The 19,877-nt window shown below is 50.7% G+C and overlaps 1 protein-coding gene across 4 annotated transcripts in view; it reads left to right on the top strand.

Annotated features, from left to right (window-relative positions):
- Positions 1-2,668: 2,668 nt before the first annotated feature.
- Positions 2,669-19,877, top strand: part of LOC116954085 (uncharacterized) — a 63,905-nt gene continuing 46,696 nt past the window's right edge. The window contains exon 1 of one of the 4 annotated variants that reach the window (XM_032974507.2): positions 2,669-3,066. The gene's annotated coding sequence lies outside the window, so the exon portion shown is untranslated. The remainder of the gene's footprint in view (positions 3,067-19,877) is intronic. The other 3 variants (XM_076052087.1, XM_032974505.2, XM_032974504.2) reach the window with 3 other exon arrangements.

Genomic DNA, 19,877 nt, shown 5'->3' with positions numbered 1-19,877 from the left:
TGCAAGATCTCACCTCGTGGAGTTGCAATGATCATGAGAACGGCGAGGAATCAGCCCAAAACTACACGAGAGGATCTTGTCAATGATCTCAAGGCAGCTGGGACCATAGTCACCAAGAAAACAATTGGTAACACACTACGCCGTGAAGAACTGAAATCCTGCAGCGCCCGCAAGGTCCCCCTGCTCAAGAAAGCACATATACATGCCCGTCTGAAGTTTGCCAATGAACATCTGAATGATTCAGAGGACAACTGGGTGAAAGTGTTGTGGTCAGATGAGACCAAAATGGAGATCTTTGGCATCAACTCAACTCGCCGTGTTTGGAGGAGGAGGAATGCTGCCTATGACCCCAAGAACACCATCCCCACCGTTAAACATGGAGGTGGAAACATTATGCTTGGGGGGTGTTTTTTCTGCTAAGGGGATAGGACAACTTCACCGCATCAAAGGGACGATGGACGGGGCCATGTACTGTCAAATCTTGGATGAGAACCTCCTTCCCTCAGCCAGGGCATTGAAAATGGGTCGTGGATGGGTATTCCAGCATGACAATGACCCAAAACACACGGCCAAGGCAACAAAGGAGTGGCTCAAGAAGAAGCACATTAAGGTCCTGGAGTGGCCTAGCCAGTCTCCAGACCTTAATCCCATAGAAAATCTGTGGAGGGAGTTGAAGGTTCGAGTTGCCAAACGTCAGCCTCGAAACCTTAATGACTTGGAGAAGATCTACAAAGAGGAGTGGGACAAAATCCCTCCTGAGATGTGTGCAAACCTGGTGGCCAACTACAAGAAACGTCTGACCTCTGTGATTGCCAACAAGGGTTTTTGCCACCAAGTACTAAGTCATGTTTTGCAGAGGGGTCAAATACTTGTTTCCCTCATAAAAATGCAAATCAATTTATAACATTTTTGACATGCGTTTTTCTGTATTTTGTTGTTGTTATTCTGTCTCTCACTGTTCAAATAAACCTACCATTAAAATTATAGACTGATCATTTCTTTGTCAGTGGGCAAACGTACAAAATCAGCAGGGGATCAAATACTTTTTTCCCTCACTGTATGTGTGTATGTACCACATGTATGTTATGTATGTTTAAACCAACACACATTGATTAACATTTTTTAAGAATTGGACCACCACCCGGTTCCATAGCGTCAATAATAATAAACAGCTCCACACATGTGTCAATAACACTCTGGCCTTAAAAAAACGTAATAAAAAACAAGCATTTATAACGAAGTGTCGGGAAATGGCCCTTGTTCACAGCACAAGTATGAACACAAAACAAATAAGATTAAAGCACATGAAATGAAAAAAAAATTGCACAAACATTAATTTCTGAATGACTCCGCCTCCCCACTGAAATAAGGAATAAAACAACCATACACACGCATGGAAGCTGTCCGATAGCTACCAGGACAAAATTAGCTTTGCATATTTTCAAATAGTTATTTTTGTTTGCTCGAGTTTGTGTGTTCACGCTCTGGGAAAGCCCTCTTCCCCAATTTGGCCGATTTTCAACCGCGTTCGCCCCGTTCACAGCAACATAACTACTAGCGGTAAGTACCCGGCGTTGCCCGGGCGAAAAAGACAGACACACACACACATCGACTTACACACATTATTAACTATAAACGTTCGTGAACATCGGTCCCTCTTTACGAGAGTAGTACGCCTCCCCACCCCGCGGGCCCCCGGTATAGCCAGACGGACAGAGCTAATATATAAACCTGAGTTGGAAAGCGTTCAGAAGTCTTTGGACTCTTGGAGTGATCAAAAAGTTTCACAAGCCTTTTTTCTTTTGGGGTACGTGATAAATAAACAATTAAAATCCATACACCCGAGATTACGGGGAAATTAAACAAAACTTCACAATATTTTCCCAGAATTTGTTTCAACATGTTTAAACACTTAATAAATAAATAAACGCGGCTACGCACTGCACAAAATAATAACCGAAAACCGTGAGCGCTTTGTGTTTAAGGGAGAGGGAGAGCGAGCGAGTGATGGCGCAATGATTAGCGGCGCACAGCGCTATACGAATCCAACCAGCTGGGTTCGATTCCCGGCTACGGCTAACATCAGTATTGAATGATATGTAGATATCTGATTCAGTCCTGCCCCCCCCCCCCACACACACACGTCGACACAGCCTTAAATTAGTGTCTGGAGCGGTGTGTGTAACGTATACACCATCAGCACTGGGGAGACAAAGGCGGCCGGGCGTGGTGCAGGGGCACCGCACCACCGTCAAAAAAATACTGAACTGTCTGTGTACGGTGGGGTATGGGTTGGCGGTGGGGGCGGAGAGCCGGGGTCTGTTTTGTCTTTTGTATATATAATGAAAAAAACCGGTCCTACACGCCCTTGTACAGCCGCCTCTGTTTGGCTAAGCCAAAGCAATCCTGGCAGAAGTTCAACTATTTTGAAACATAAACAAGTTATTGCGTGCTGCGCTATATTCAACGCGCTCCCATCTATTGATGTGCAATTTTATAGCGAGACAATGGAAGGCTTTTTAATGGCAAGGGCTGACCCATTCGAACGCAGGGGTGGGTTGGCGTGTTTGTGCTTTGGTGGCTGAGTGGGTGGGGGTACACCAGCCGGGCTGGGACAGGCTAGGCTGGGGGGGGGTAGGGGGAGGGGGTATGTCTGATGATAATAAAAATAAAAAACACACTTATTCTTTGAGCGGAGCTACACAGCCAGTCGAAGTTCCTGGGGCCCTCCGGTTCGCTCCGTCATTTGCGCGCTGCGAAAACTGCGTCCTCCACTTTTGGTGTCGAGTGAGAGAGCGTTGCGAGTTGACTGATCTTGTCTCATCCGTGAAGGGACCAACCAACCCACCCACCCCACCCACCCCTCTTCCCCTCCCTCCATCATCAACATCATCCCCCCCACCACCACCAACCCCATCACCCTCACCCCCCCCCACGACGTCCCACAAACTCGGAATGCACCGCATTACGGTTTAATCATGCGGGAATTCTTCATTATTCATTTGAAGATAATCTTTTACAAACGATATTTCGCATGGAGAAGTAGGCGTCAGCTACTCGCTCAAGGTAAGCAGTCGCGCACTCCGCTTCTCCGGCGCGTACGCGGCGGCACACGTGCACACGCACGCACACACGCGCGCGTACTCACCACGTCAACGGTGTACACGCTCCGTGTTGCGCGCGGATTCCCCGTCTTACAAGACGCGCGCGCGTGCACTCGCGTGTACACACAGGCGCACACTCACGCCGTCTCGTGTACATGTCCATCGCGCGAGTGTGCACCGATTATACCACACACACACACGTGTGTACACGCGCGCACACACACACACGTGTGTACACGCGCACACCACATCGTGTACACACGTCGATCGCACGCACACACGCGCACGCTTGTCTGTTACGCACACACGTGTACACACACGTGTACACACGCGCACACCACATCGTGTATTCGTCCATCGCGCGCACACACGGGTGAAATGCACACACACACACTTATATAAAGTTTCATCCGTTTCGTAGCGAATTAAGGCGTCCTTAAGAGATGGCTTTAGGCTCGCCAACTCGCCTTCTTGTACGATGGTGACGATGCTGCTACGCGTGTTTTCCATAGTACGGTGCTCATCACGGGCTATGATCAACAAACGCGTGAAGCACACAACACCATACGGTCATCATCAGCCATGATCAATCCGCTTCTGGACGACGGCATCCTTCCACGCCGTCACAATCTCTTACTATCCTTGCGGTGTGATCATTGTGATAATCATCATCCATCTGGCATCAGGCACACACAAGCTGATTTCATCGCTCCGTCTCCTCGGTGAGACGTGAGAGCCCTGTCGGTCGCGTTCCCAATTGCCCCGCGCGTTCAATTATAATCGCATCAGATTGCCGCTGTACGTGTTACATAAAGCGCATGCAGTCTACACAATACTACTGTACCACCGTTATGAGTCATTGTTTTCATTGTATCTGGTGCTGCTGCGAAGGGCAGCCGCGCACAAACACAATAAACACAACACAGTCGTCAACAGTACTGTGGCTTTACAAGAACGAAACATGTATAATGGGCGACGTTTCGGGGGCAATGTTCCTGCGTCGTGGGCAAGTCGTAGTAGTACCCGATTTAGTAAGATACTGTCGTGTGTACGTGTTAAAGAACGCCCTGGCATGGTACAACACAGCGGTGGCGCCGTATACAGAACGTAAGATGTCAGTGCGTGTTGGGTTATAGGCGTTGGGATGGCTGCGTTTAGTTTCGGCCGCATGAAAATGCATCTTATCTTTGCATTGTTACAATCAATACGTCACTTGGAAAACCGCGCAGTTTAGCAGGGGGAGAGAGGAGCGGATACTCGGTGCGTTTAGGGACCAATGTCCTATCACGGGAGGGTAGAAGGGGGTTCGTTATGTAGCCTTCTTGAATTTAACGCAATCTTAAACAATGTGCACGATAACAAACAAAAAAATAGCCCGTTAGTGCTAGATAAACGCGATGCGGTAAAGTACTGTATATTCTTACAACGGAGAGATAGCGAGGGCATTCATCCAGCAGTGGATTAATCGTCGCTGATGATTACGTGATGAAGCATCGCAACACACCTATCGTGCGTGCACTACCGATGCACACCGCTGCAGTCTATGCGTTACAGTACCCGTGGCATTGCAGCTACCGCACTGCACGTCCGTACATATTGTCAACCACGTGCGCATCGCACTCTTCATCATCGGCACATCGCCATCATCATCATCGTCACCATCAGCCATGATCACTCCACCGAAGTCATCCCCGAAAGGCGTCGCCATCTCTTCGCGCTCCTGCGATGTCGACAAATCCACGTGTCAGACCCTGCTGCACCACAAGCCCATTCCATCGCTCCATCTCCATCGCTGCCGGCACCCCCCCCCCACCTCCTTCTCCCCCATCCATTAACGCGGGCGACGAACGCGGCACGGACTCGGGGCTGAGTGAGTGAGTGAGTCAGCGCGAGGGGGAGAGTGAGTGAGTGAGTTATCACTGTTGTAGAGCAGCGTCGACGTGCTTTGCCTGGCCGGGTTTCGGCGGGGTCGCAGATTCAGGGGCGGAAGGGGTGGCGGGCGCGTGCGACCCACGCCGGAGTGTTGCCAGGGTGCCTTTAAGGTGCGCTCGGAGCGGGAGGAGGAGGAGGGGGAGGCTGTGTGTGGTGGTGGTGGGTGGTGGTGGTGGGTGGTGGGGGGAGAGTAAGGGGGGTGTAGTCATTGCACCCAGTTAATCCCAAGGGCGTCCGGCGCACTTACACGTAAAGCGCACCGCATTTATTCCTGAATGGAGGCGTCCGTGAGCGCCGCTGTCCCTTTAAATATAACCGGGGGGGGGGGGGGCATGCTTCCGAGTGTAACACGCGCGCGTGTGTGCGCGCTGGTGTGTGTATGTTTAAATGTTATATACAGTGTAGTATATATTTGCTTCTCTGTGTGTGTGTCAGCTGTGAATCCCGCAACGCAAAGTTCGATTCGCGGCCACGTTCGCGCCTCCGATTAGCGCGATTGGCTACGTACGGTGCGAGAGAAGTGCAATACACGGCACACACACAACGCATTGGGCGAGTGATACATGGACAGGTTATGGGTTTCAGTACAAGACGTGTACTCAGTACGAGTGCCGCCTTTGCCCCCCCCCCCCCTAGTACGGCTTTCCCCTCCTGTTGAAGGCGTGGGGCTGCGGGAAACAAAGGCAGCCGGGCGCGGTAGCGACCACACACTCGCCCTAGTGTGCCCTTACCGGCCCGTGATAGGTGCTCGCGAACAGCACTTGCCCCAACAGTCAAAAGGCTACACAGTGGGGATGCTTTATAGTTGTCGCTGTGTGTGTGTAGTGGGGAGCGGTGGCGCAGTGGTTAGCGCGCTGCGCTACAAACCCGGCGACCCAAGTTCGATTCCCGCTCATGGCCAACACCAGTGACGATTATTTGAACCGATCCTGGACCTCCCCTAGGTCGACTCAGCCTCAAATGAGTACCTGGTGCGGTGTGTAAACATCACCACTAGGGAGACAAAGGCGGCCGGGCGTGGTGCTGGCCACCCACCCCCTCGTGCACCGTCCCGGCCTTCACAGGTGCTCGCTGACAGCACTTGCCCAAACAGACTGTTAAGGCTACACGGAGGATCTTTGTCTTTGTTAGAATAGTCCGGCTGTCAGTCACGCGATGACATCAACAAAATGCTCTGGCTCCTTTGACTAAAATAACCCGGCTGACATTTAAAGGGACTCTGCAGGGCCTCGCTGCGTCGTGCGGCGCGAACGTTATTTGGCATCGCCATCTCGAGGGGGCGCAACACAGACGTTCCACTCGTAACAAACAACAACAACAAGAAGAAGATAAGTTCAACTGCTCTAATGCATTAGCGCAGTTGGATAACTCTAGCAGTCCACGACTCCCGTGTTTTTGTCATATCACCCACCCGTTGTGTGTTTTTATTCATTTATTTGATATATATTGTGTTATCGACGTCACGTCGCGGATGAGACATAATTCATTCGGATCCCTCGCAGAGCGGCCCGCGGAAGCGGACATCACAGAGCTGCCTCGGAGTTCACTTTAAGTGACCCTCCTCTGGTCCGTCCACGTGGCTTGGAGGGGCATCACTCCCCTTCCCTTCTCTCTGCACACGCGAGAAATGCTCCTCGCACGATAATCAAATCGACATACGGTATTTATTGTCAGAGGTTGAATTTAGACGTTGAGTGTAGAAACGAGGTGGTTTTTTTTGGTGACGTTTGCCCGAATCCATCATGCTCAGGATCTCAGCGATGCCAGTCTAGCACTCTGACCGCCTGGCCAATGATTTACTCCTCCCAATTCTCCTCTGTACAAAAAAAAATCACCGATCCGCGTTGGTCAGCGTGGTGAGGTATGGTCAGACTCTCCATGGCCGACGCGACTAGTGGAGGCCTTAATCCAATAACAGTTTGACAAAACGACATAAAATAATATTTTTGAACACACAACAGGTCATATTGCCATGAAGTTCTATATAAACTAAAATGATAATAACATTCAATTAATTTTAACTTGGAAAGCCCCGATGAGCCGAAAGACTGTGTTTCAGGAGAGTCCTGCCACACTGGGATGTTTGGGTCACATCCATGAATTCGAGTTTTGGCTTCTTGCGGGAGGAATCCCCGAGGCGTCCGGAGAGAACCCAGCAAGCACCGCACTGCATACGATGGGGTGACACTCATCACTGCCGTCACCTCCTGGCCTCACTTCACAGCAACCCCCCCCCCCCCCCCCCCAACGCCTACAACACATGGCAAGCCTCGATCTCTCCATGCATCCTCGTACTGACCGGGCTCAAAATAATACTTAGATAACGAGGTCTGACCACGTCGATGACTGCTGCCCACACGTGCCACCGGACGTGTCCGTGCGCACGTGCCACTCGTCCTGTCCGTGCTCGCGTCTTCCTCGGCTTACGACAGTTAACGATAGCACGTTCGAATTGTTCCCGAACACAAGGCGCGTTGCAATTAACGTCAGGTGATGAGTCATTGCACTGCATTATTGGTCTCAGATTATTGCACTCACGACGCATTAACAGCGGTGTTTGTACGCGGCATATCATACCGTACAGCGCACCCCCCCACTGCCGATTGAAGGCCCGACAGCCATCCCCACCGACTCCCTGCTAAATTCTTGTAATCAAGTCAAAGATACAATCACACGACGGGCATCGCGAGCGTTGCTCACGCTCGCGGGAGTGAGATCGAGCGCAGATGGAACACGATATACACGGAAAGATCGCACCCTTTTCTCGTTCTGATTAGCGTCGAGCAGTCGTTTCACAGAGTTGTTTAACATCGACTGTCAAAATCATCACAGATATCCAGTCGGAGCGGGTCAGAACGCACCTGCGATTAGCACGTTTGGCTACGTACCGTGCGAAAGAAGTTGAACGCACAGTACGTGCAGAACGTGGCAACAACAAACGTTAGACAAACACGACGGGAGTGAAAAGTAAACAAGGTCACGAGACGGGTGTTGGCGATGTGATGCGGGCCTGTGGTCGCGCTTGCGGACGTTATAATTAGCACCGTTTAAATGTATCAACGCCATTGGCAGGTGGAATTTGAACGTGGCTTGGCACTTCTCGTTGTTCCACTGAGTCTAAAGTTAAGTGCCCCAGGGTTACGGCGTGAGCAACATCGGCAAGGGGGAGATGAAGCCGTCTGGGGTGCTCGCTAACGGCCTCGCGTTGCGCGATGCTTTAGAGCACTGCGCTCCGAACCTGGCGAGCCAAGTTCGAGTCCCGGCCACGACCAAGATGAGTGGCGAATTATCCGGCTTGACCGCCTTTGATGTGAAATTTTAGTTGTTGCTCGGCGTCTACATCAGCCGTACGGAAGAAGAAGTGGCGAATGACACCTGAATGGGTCTTATACCTGCACAAGAATACGGCCACACAAACCCCGTGTGCGACGTGACACGGTCAATTTTGGGGTGGGGTGGAGGGGGGTTGGACATGGCACAGTCAACACAGCAACAACAAAAACCTGTAAATAAATATTAAACCCTCGCCAGAATGAGTAACGACGCGATATGATTTTGCCTATTGTGCATTCTGCTCTCTCGCTGTCACCCGCTGTGTGTATGGGCATAGCAATGTGATGCCCCTCGCCTAATTGTATTTTGACTTGACTATAAGCAATTAAATGGGGGGCGCGGGCGGGGCTGAGGTTTTAGGAAGTGGGGGGCGGAGAAGTGGGGGGGGGGGGTGGTTGTGGTTAACCTATCCCAGCCGCCACCCCAACTATTCCGGCTTCGAGATGTTGTGCTGCGTGTGTGTGTGTGCAGAGAGCGGTAGTGTAGCGGGTTCGATTCCCGCTCACGGCCAACACCAGAGACGATTATCTGAACCGCTCCTGGGCCCTTCCCTAGGTCGACTCAGCCTCAATTGAGAACCTAGTGCGATGCGTAAAAACGTCGCCAACTGGGGAGACAAAGGCAGCCTGGCGTGGTTGCTGGCCACCCACCCCATCGTGTGCCGTGCCGGCCTTCATAGGTGCTCGCTAAAAGCACTTGCCCCAACAGTCTGTCAAGGCTATACGGGGCATCTTTGTCTTTGGAGATGCGTTTCTCGGCCGCTATCATTGCGAACCCGTCCCCCTAAACGCGGTGGGCAGCGGCACCTGATGTCAGCTCGCGTTCTTGGAGGTCCGCTTTGTGTTGCTGCCCAAGGAGTTGTCGCTGCGGGCAGGAGGGTGGGGTGCAGCAGCGTGGCGAGGTGCTGATGCGATTACGAGGGAGGTTCTTCTTCTACCTTTGAGATGACACTTAGGAATAGGGCGGAGGCGGGGACGGTGGGTGATACAATGAACACGTTTGTCAATAATAATAATGATGTTTAGTTTTATTATAATATTTGTATAGCGTCGGTCATGCAAAACTGCATCTCACAGACAGCCCAGGAACGAACCACAGTGACAAGCTGGAAGGGCAACAGCCAGGCGGTGAGACGGCGCTGACAAACATGTTGACCAAGCTCTGAATTTCTCGACATATGAAGATGTTTTCAGTTAATTGATGAGCGTAGGAAGCCCACTGAGTGGGGGGTGGGGGGGGGGCAACGTGCAACGACGTTTAAGGCGACGTTGGTGGGACACACGCCACTTCTTCACAGCACAAAATAATAAGGGTCGTTGCTCGAAACGTCGCCCTACCATTTGTACATTTTTTTCTTTCAAGGCCACGGTGTTGTCATTATTTGTCCTCTTGCACCAGCATCACGGGAATAGTCTTGTGTCATTTTGAAATGGGGACCGCGCTCCGAGCGTTTCTGTTGCAGTGTCGCGCATTGCTCAGCAGACAGAGAGTTAAGAGGCTGCGCCTCTCCGCCCCTTTCTGTCCACACCGATGTCGTCGCCTTTATTGGACTGGAGGGGCCAGCCGCTGGGTGCGTGGTCGCACAGAAGTGCACCGTCATTAAGCTCGGCTACCTCATTAATTAATCGCGCTGCGCGTCCATCGCGAGCATTACGGTATTCCATCAGCGTGTGCGTGTGCGTTATAATGCGCGCGTGCGTTATAATGCGCGCGTTTTGTATACACAAATACGGCGAGGTCTTACGTCAATCACTCATCATGTGCTGCACGTACTGTTCATATTCAAGGGCATTTTTTTAGAATGCAAGTAGTCTATTAATGGGAGTACACATTCAATGTGTAACAATTAACGCATGGCGGAGGAGCGGTGGCGCAGTGGTTCGCACGCTGCGCTATCTGTGAAGTGCGTCGACTTGAGTTCGATTCCCCTTGCCAGAGGCAACGTCAGTGAGAGTGATATCTGAACCGGTCTTTGCCTGTGCGGTGAAGTATGGCCAAACTTCCCCGATTATCGACACCGCGTGCAGATTCCTCTATCCAAGTGGATTTACTTAAGGGATGTAAATTAATAGTATTGAGGATAAACATATTCATGATAATCAGTGTGTCTGATATTTCATTCAGGCGTGTGAATGTGTGTGTTATTTATTCTATAAGCTTGCGAAATGTTGAGCCCTTTGAAAGAACATCCGCGCCGTTTTGAAACATTCAGGCTAGCCTGCCCACGGTCCATCCTGGGTTTAACCAGACCGGATTGTGTGAGCAGCTCATAGATCCTTGAGAGATCTGGACATAGTCCCATCATCAGTGAGCTCCTCCGGCAGGCGAGGCTGCGTTGGCTGGGTCATGTAGACCACATGCCCAGTTACCTCAGGCGCAAGCACCTTCTGTTTGGCTGGATCGAGGGGGCGAAACGGGCCCGACACGGGCTAGAGAAGAGATAGACTGATGCGGTACAGGAGGATGTGGAGTTGAGTGGACTTGCCGATGATCGGCTCGTGAAGGACGCGACTGGGAAGTTGGAAGCAGTCGCCCTCCAGTGGAGCGCCAGGTGCCTAAAACGCTGCGAGGTGGCACAGTAGGGGGTACAGGTGGTGCATCTTTCAGTCATCTCAGTCTCCCCATAACACTTGGGTCTATCCCATGGCCTCCTGCCAGTGAGCCTTCGATATTTGACGTGGCCTCAAGGCTCACCTAGCATGGCACAAGCGCCGTGAAGACATCACCGCTACTTCATGGCCATCGGAGTTTATTATTACGTGGAGAGTGCTGGCACAGTGGTTAGCGCTGTATTGCTCTACGTAGCTGGGAAGCTAAGTTCGATTTCCGCTCATGGGCCAATAACAATGGAAAATATCTGAACCAGTCCCGGGCCTCTCCTAGGTCGATACAGCCTTTAATTAGTACTTGGTGTGGTGTATATCAGCACTGGGGAGACAAAGGCGGCCGAGCGTGGTGTTGACCACCCATATCCTAATGTGCTGGGCCGGCCTTCATATGTGGTGACTAACAGCACTTGCCCCCATAGCCTGTTAAAGGCTCGATAGGGGGATCAGTTTTTTGCTGCTATTATTATCATCATGTGTACAAGCACTCCGATCATCTTGTGATTTTTTTGAAATATTGATCGAGTGATTGATACCACATTCGCAAACACACACGCGCGTGTACACGCGCAAACATATAAACACACGGCCGAAGGCTGCTAAAATTTGTTAATCTCGGCACAAGCGAACTGTTCATGGGAGAAACGTGTGTTTATCGTTACGAGAAGTAATGTAATTTAAGTCGTTGTATTGAATTAAAAACGCTTTATATTTAGCTCGCGTGTGCCAGTAATTCGTGGCCAGTTGTTATTCATTATTTTTAAGTGTCCGGCGGAGAGAGAGTGAGAGAGACAGCCAAAGGAGGCGTATGGGGGTGGGTGTGTGGGGGGGGGAGTAGTGAGTTGATTATTTTAAACGCTTGGATGAATGCCGAAGCTAAACCGTGGGTGACCTTCCCGGGGCAAGGTGAATGAATGAATATTGCCGGGGTGAGGGCCACCGGCCTCTCTTTAAAAGCCGCTCTTAAATTCCTGGGATTTTTGGGATTTATTGAAGGACAAAAAAAATACACGCACGGGCACGAGGTGCACCGAACCGAGGACCTTTAATGAGGCAGCGCGACAGAATGTTCAAGAATTGAGGAATAAACCTGTGAACTGAACACATTGCCACGTAAGCGGGTTTTGTTGTTGTGTAGTAGTAACGCATTGGCCTTCCTGTCCACCGCGCAGGCTTTCATAGTTGTACCCGGGGGAAGAAAAAAAACCGCTCCAGTGTGTTTGTTGGGTGCGCTGCATCTTGTTCTGCATGATGGGCAGGACCAAAATTAACGTGGTTTCTTGTTGTGCTTGTTGATTGGTGGTGGTGTAGTCATTGGTGACTGGGATGAGGCTATCAAATCCCGCTACACCAGAGAACCCAGGTTTTTAATGGGAGGTGGCTTACCCTTTTGATACACATCCGAGCGAACCCACGAGCCCCGAAACGTGACCCCACTGCCGAAACGGCACGGTGTTCCGACGTTCCGCTCCCAGCGCGGTGAAGCGCAAAACGTCGGACATTGTGCCGGAGAGAGCTCTCCTGTTCTATTCCTCGTCCGTTGAGTCTCTTTGCGATCTCCCTTGCAAGGGAATGGTCTCAGTTGGCGCCCACCTGGTTATGAATAATAAGGGGATTTGAATCACTGAACGTGTGTGCACGAAAATACGCGTACACACTCGTGCGACTGGCGCCCTTTAGTTAACCAGGCGTTAGTACACTGGGATTTCTTGTCCCTTTGGCAGGGATAACATATTTATGGTTGTCAGCACTGTTACGTATTTTTACAATCTACTTTTTGTCATGTGGGTTTATTTTATTTTATTTCAATCATTTGTATTTTGGATGCAACGCTGGCACGTAATTTTCTACTCATGAGAAAGGATTATTTCTCTCATTTATTATTTAGCCTCTATTGTAATTACTATTGACTATATGTTCTGGCATGACTATATGTTCTGGCATGAATTATGCTATATGCATGCTCAACACGCATACAGACGCGCGCGCACATTTTGCACCCAACGCGAAAGGGAGTGAGAAATAGGGACACCACCTATCCTGCGATGTGGCGGTGTTTTGAGGCCGGTTTTTATTATATATATTAAAAAAAAACGTCTTTGCTGATATTGCAAATTTGACCTTTCTATGGAGAATGGGCTTTAACCAAATATTTATTTTTACGGACGACAACATTGGTAGCATTATGTGGCTTTATGGGTTGTTATTGACCACACGGGTTTTCCATCATATCGTAGTTAAATTACATGATAACACCCCAGTTTATATATACACACATAGAGAGCCCTTTGTCAACCCACTGCTGGATGAAGGCAACTCCACGCCATGGGCAGTCATGGGGGTTTGTTTCATCATACTTCATCACACTGGCTCAGTGGAGGTTGGTGAAGAAGATGAGACCCAGGCCCGGTGCAGATGAGACTCGCCCAAATGATGTTAGCCACAGCCCGGAATCAAACTCAGGCCACGAAAAAAATGTATCCCTTATTAAAAGCAGAAAACTGCTGTTTAGACCCACCGTTATGCATTCAAAAATAGTGGTGGTGGTGGTGATGATGACTACGATGATCAGGATTATAATGAACAGGGATAAACAGGATAATTGGTCCTCTCCCTACCGCCGTGTCGACTGTCACTTTCGCAGCGCCTGTCGCTTGCAGATGTACGTGTGTATGTTGAACTTCTTTCGCACCTTGCGTAGCCAACTGTGCCAATCGGTGGTACGGCGATTTACCTGCTCATGCCACTGCGGGTGGAATTCAAGAAACTTGCTTCCCAACCCCCCATTGTTTCCACCGCCACGTGGATCATCGGATCGAATCGATGCGGCGCGGTGACCTTTGGGTTGCAAGTCCGGTGCGGGAACCGCTACACTGCGGCTCTATCCGTGGTGCGCTGGCGGGGTCTCACAGCGGTAGCGGCGGCGGCGACGGCGGCGCTATTAAAAACGCGGAGCCGTATCCATTAAGCGGCAATGAATCAATCTGATAATCGATGGATTGGTCCGGTCGTGAAATCCAATCACCGGCGACGGCCGTAGGAAATCAACGGCGTGGCGTGACCCCCCCTCTCCGCTGTGCTTGAGATGCATTCGAGCGATTGAAGATTTTTAAATGCGTAGACCAAGCCGCGGGTGGGAGGTGGGTGGGAACCACCCCTGCCATCACCACCACCATAACCACCACCACCACCATCACCATCATTACCGCCACCATCACCATCACCACCACCATAACCACCACCAGCACCACAGCTCCAAATATGTTCCCCACGCACACATGGCTACACATGTAGGTGTGTGTGTGCCCCTATATTGACTCAGCACTAAATAAGTACCTGGTGCAGTGTGGAAACATCAGCACGAGGGAGACAAAGGCGACCATGCGTGGTGCTGGCCACCATAGGTGCTCACTAACAGCACTTGCCCCAACAGTCCATATGGCTATATGGGGGATCTTTGCCTTTGTCTGTCTGTCGGGGTAGCGGTAATGTATTGGTGAGCGCACTCCACTATGAACCTGGGGACCTGAGTTTGATTCCCGGCCATGGCTAAAATCAGCGGGGAGTGATTATCTGAGAAGGTCATAGGCATCTCAGCCTTAAATGATTACCTGGTGCAGTGTTTAAACATCAGCACTGGGGAGATGGTAGGCTCTCAGCAAAACTGTTAGTGAGCTTCTACAAAGGCCAGTTATACGCAAAGACAAAGGTCCCCCGTGTAGCCTTTAACAAGACTGCTGGGGCAAGTGCTGCTAGCAAACACCATGAAGTCCGCCACGGCACACGAGGGGGTGCTTGGTCAAGCGCCATGCCCGACCGCCTTTGTCTTCCCAGTGCGGAGGTTTACACAGCGCACCAAGTACGAATGCTAAGGCTGAGTCGACCTGGGGCGAGGCCCAGGACCGGTTCAAAAAGTTCGCCACCGTTGTTGGACGTGAGCGGGAGTCGAACTCGGGTGGCGTCAGTGCGGCGCTGACCTCCGCGCCACCGCCCCCCGCCACCCACCAAGTTATGCAAAGACGCACGCGACGGACAGACGCGCGGACCACGCAATCGCTCGCACATTGCACCGCACTTGTTTTCTTGTGCATTAAAACAATGTTTAGACGTCGCATTTAGCCTAAACACGAAGGGATCAATAATAAGCCCAGTCAAAATTTAAATAATATGTCGGTTAATGTCACGGTCTTCACGCTGAAGTCAGCGCCCAAATAAAAATAATAATCATTTTGCAGCTCCGTTGCATATTTCGCTCGTACCGAATTTTGATTTAAAGCTTTCGTGACTGCAGGGATTCATATTCTAGGTTCTTTCGGTAAAGTCACCACGTAGAAGGGAAACAATAAAATAATTGTTTTATATTTTTATTATTTTATTGTTTCCCTTCTACGTGACTTTACCAAAAGAACCAAGAATATCGCACCGAATTGTGAAATAAACCGAAATTTCGGCCAGAGTGAAGCATGCCTGGGCTTGAGAATGCTGTACAAATATGGCACACGGTCTTTAGAAACAAGAGGTGATTTTGGTTGAGGGTGGGGGGGGCGATGGCGACCGGTTCGACCCCATCTCCCAGCACGGCACTTATCCCTGTTACTTATAAGCTACCGATAGGTAACGAGCCAATTTTGAAACTGTTCATGAGTTTAAAAAATAATGTTCAATTGTCTCCCATATGTGCAATGTGCAGGCACCAACTCTTATTCACGCTATCTCTCTGGCTTCGTTGATTGGGTGTTATGAAGAAGGGCCATTGCCCAAAACGTTGCCTGTTATATTTATGTTAATGTTCCCTTTGTAGGCAGTGTTATGAACCAACAGGTGGAGCTTTTTTCTTTCTTTCTGTGAATCAAAACAAAGGGGCAAGTTTCTTAAATTGCCCACCCGGCGGTATAAATGGATCGGCAGCTCGCGCGCGGTGGGGTAAAGTGTGGGTGTACCCTTACAGGGTATCTGGCGAGCGTGGAAGAATAGCTTGAAGAAACAAAATTGCCTGTAGGAGGGGGCAGTGCCGGATTAAATAAAAAAAACACGTAATTATTAAACACACAACATTTTTAACTTGCACAGTAAAGTAATTGTATGTTTTCATTTGCTATACAGCCAGATAATACGACACATCGCTAACCTTAAACACCCAGCCGTTCATAAAAGTTAAAGGCGGAATGGTACTATAGTAATAGAGCAAGTGCAGAATCACTGAACCGGAATTGATAGCTTGAAAGCATTTAGCGCGGGCCCTTGAAAGTGCGGGGCCCATAGCTACTACATATGTAGCTACTACATATGATGTAGCTACTACTACATATGTAGCTACTACATATGATGTAGCTACTACTACAAGTGTAGCTACCTTTGCTACTAGGATAATCCGGCACTGGACCTCCCTCTAGTGGAGGCCCTTTCTGCCACCAGTGTCGTGAGTGAACGATCGCAGGGCCTGAACCCTGTGTCATTTCCCCCGCCGGACTTGGTGAACGTCACTTCGTCTTCGGACTTTGCCATCATCACACACACACACACACTCGGGACACGTCCGGCGTTTTGCTCCGATGGTGGCTGTGCCCGCGTTAGCAAGGGGAGCTAGTTAGCCCGACGTGGGCCTGTGGAGCGTCTTGGACGTTGTGCTCCTCTTTGATGAGCTCTTGAAATGTAACGTCACAACACGATTGCACACGGCGAAGCATTGGGCGGTGGTCAAAATGTGTTATTTTGTTACCAATCAAAATGTGTTATTTTGTTACCAATCAAAATGTGTTATTTTGTTACCAATCAAAATGTGTTATTTTGTTACCAATCAAAATGTAGCTGTTTATCTCGAACTTCACGGTAGCTTCACGTGACACGTTGACGCGTATTATAATAATAATAAGCAGCAATTTATTGTCGTATGTACGTATGTAGAACTTCTTTCACACCTGTACGTAGCCAAACCGAGCTAATCGGAGGTGCGCGTTTGGGAAGAATAACTAAACTTAACAAAAAATTACATTTTAAATAATTGAGTTTTCAATCCAGATGTATCCCCCTTCCCTACCCCTCCCCCCCCTTCCCTACCACTGCCCTCCAAATATTTCTGCTGCTCAACAAGGTTCGTCTCATTCGGAGCGTAGCTTGTGTGACGTCACACCTCGCCGGGCGCTCGTGGCGACGTGTTGCTTCACGGCTGCCGCCGCCTGCTGTAGCCCGGCATTGACAACTCATTACTCTAGAACTGCTTTTCGTGTGTTTAGTTCGTTGTCCTCCTCCCCCCCCCCCCGCCAGCACCTCCGAATAGCGCGGTTGGTTACGCACGGTGCGAAAGAAGTTCAACGGACGTACAGCGGCTAGGGTTGGTGGATCACCGCGGGGATGTTGCGCAACTCCCTCCCTTACACACGGGCGCCGAGGTCACCGTCTCCTGGCTGGCCCAGGGTATTAAGACAGTAGAGCAAGTGGGTTCACTCCCATGTCGTCACGGGGGTTGCGTGCTGCCGCCCCCTCGTCTGCGTGGGTTTCCTGGTTTACTCATCAGTGGAGTTGGCCAAACACCCCAATATAACAGGATCACCAAATAAGTCGTGTAACCCCAATGTAGGGCCACAGAGCTTGGGCAATGGTTGGGAACGTTACTGGCGACCTCCCCACTTGCCTGTGGTGTTCCGCACCGCCAGGCATATAAATGTGCGCGTTGCAAATGCTGAGATGCAATTTGCACGGACGGAGGTGCAGCAAAAAAACGCATTAAATGGATTAAACGACGATTTACACTTTTGATGTACGCATTCGTGTTTTGCCCGGGAACAATAATCACGACGATGGTAACAATTTGCGTCCCCAACCGCCGGGTGAGAGCGTCCCCACGCCGCCGAGTCGGCAAAGGGGCCTTTGCTTGACCGGTAACTTCGCCGCGCTGGCGAGCGTGGGGTTTGGTGGGTAGCGGGCCGAGTGCCCAGGAACATCGTTCAGAATCGTCGCTCGCCACCGACGTTTCGCCGTTGCCAGATATCAAACGTGGCGTAGCCAGCGCCCCAGCCCATTGTGCCATTGCCGTCCGCCACCCGTGTTTGCGCAGCTCAAAATTATATCTTTATATGTATGCATATTTGAGACGAAGTAATTGCCGTGGGTCTGTGGCGAACGTTCAACGCCTCGCACACGGATTCCTGGACTGGCTTGTGCATGCGCGTAACGGGAGTCCACCGCTCGAGCCAATCCTGCTCAGGCATCTTTATTCCTCCGATCAACACCACCACAGACACCTGTAGGGCACCAACGCTGGGGTCGATTTCAGCCTCGTCTTCCCCGGAGCACCGAGCCTTCGTCTCACACCTCCTTACATCCCCTCTCTCACCCTCCTCATAAACCCTCTCTCCTTGCCCCACCCCCCCCCCTCCTTATAAAGCCTCTCTCCCCTCTCTCTCCCCTCTCTCTCCCCTCTCTCTCCCCTCTCTCTCCCCTCTCTCTCCCCTCCCCCTCTGCTCCTTACAAACCCTCTCTCGGACCTCTCCTCTCTCCCGCCAGTCTTTATCTCTTTGCCCCCCCCCCTCCCCCAATCCCCTATCCCTTTTGCGCGCCTTCATTGCCAGCGCCCTTCTTTAATGATTCCTTGGGTCCCTTGTCCTTTGCGTGACCCCCACCCCCTGCCACACTCAAGGCTGTCCGTGACCCCTCACGAACCGGCACACAGAGACAATGCTGTTGGACATGAGGCTCGTTTGGACATTTCAATGACAATAGTCATACAGAGACACTTTGGTTTTCATTTTCTTTACCCCCTCCTCCGACGAACGTTTTGAATTCAAAGAATAAAATTAGAAATGCCAAGTAGGTCAATTTGTGGGCTACTTTACATGTATAAATACGCTGCAAGTTTGCACAACATTATTTAATTACGGTACCTCACATCAGATAACAATTGGGAGAAGAAGAAGAAAAATATATTTTAAAAATAAATGTCGGAAGGAAGCAAAAGAGGAAGGAAGAGAGAGAGAGGAGAGGGGCGGGGTGGGGGTAGGGGAGAGTTAAAATAAGATTCTTGTAAAATTGAACACACATGTGCTTGGAAATATATCCCCGCTGGATAAAGGATGTCACAAGATCAGAGTGCATGGGAAGGGCGGCTCTGGGGTGTCGAAAGGGAATTGGCAGAAATTGTACGCGGTGGTGTTCGGAGGAGGTGGCAACAAACTGGCCCCGTTCGGAGTCGCCCGGCGCGCCGAAACGTCGGCCCTTCCAAGAGGCTCTTCAGACAGCCAAAGACTTCCGTCACGGTCGTGGACGTCGTCTTCACGGGAACGTCGCCCAGCAGCCTCTGGGGCGTTGGCGTAGCCGAAGCAGAAATGCATTTGGTAGGGGGGCGGCGGGGACGGCGGGGGGGTGGCTCCCCCACGGTTCCCCCTCCCCCACTTCTTTCAATAAAACAAATCTTATTGAGATGACAGAAGAGATTATAGACAGCAGATAGAGATGTAGCGAGACGAAGGGGAGAGCGGATACAGACAAGATGGAGACGCGGGCGTTGATTTGGCCGCTCACGTTCGTTATTTGTTTTAGTTTTTTGAGCTGCTATATCATGAACACCTATATATTATTATTTTTCTTCCCTCTTCTTCATGAATCTGGCTCCCCCTCTTGAGAGCCACTTTTTGGGGCCCCTAAACCCCCAGCTCGACTTTTTTTTGCTCGTCCCGAGCCGAGTGGTGCGCGACATTCCCGCGGACTTCAGGCTTAAAAAACGTGGAGCGAGGATCGCCGAGGCCCGCCACACGCTTACAAACAAGCTCCTGGCTGGCGGCTCTCTCTCTCTCTCTCGATCGTCACAATAGTCACACGTCACAGACGATCGTTGCGTTCGCGAGGCCCCTCCCCCCTCTCTCTGCGTCGGTGGCGGTCGACGTGACACGTGGGGCGCCCGCGGTTT

Source organism: Petromyzon marinus, chromosome 54, assembly GCF_048934315.1.
Source record: "Petromyzon marinus isolate PM22_M1 ecotype Great Lakes invasive population chromosome 54, UKy_Petmar_22M1.pri1.0, whole genome shotgun sequence".
Taxonomy (NCBI): Eukaryota; Metazoa; Chordata; class Hyperoartia; order Petromyzontiformes; family Petromyzontidae; genus Petromyzon; species Petromyzon marinus.
Note: the sequence above shows the minus strand (reverse complement) of the source record. Positions and strands in the feature narration are given on the sequence as shown.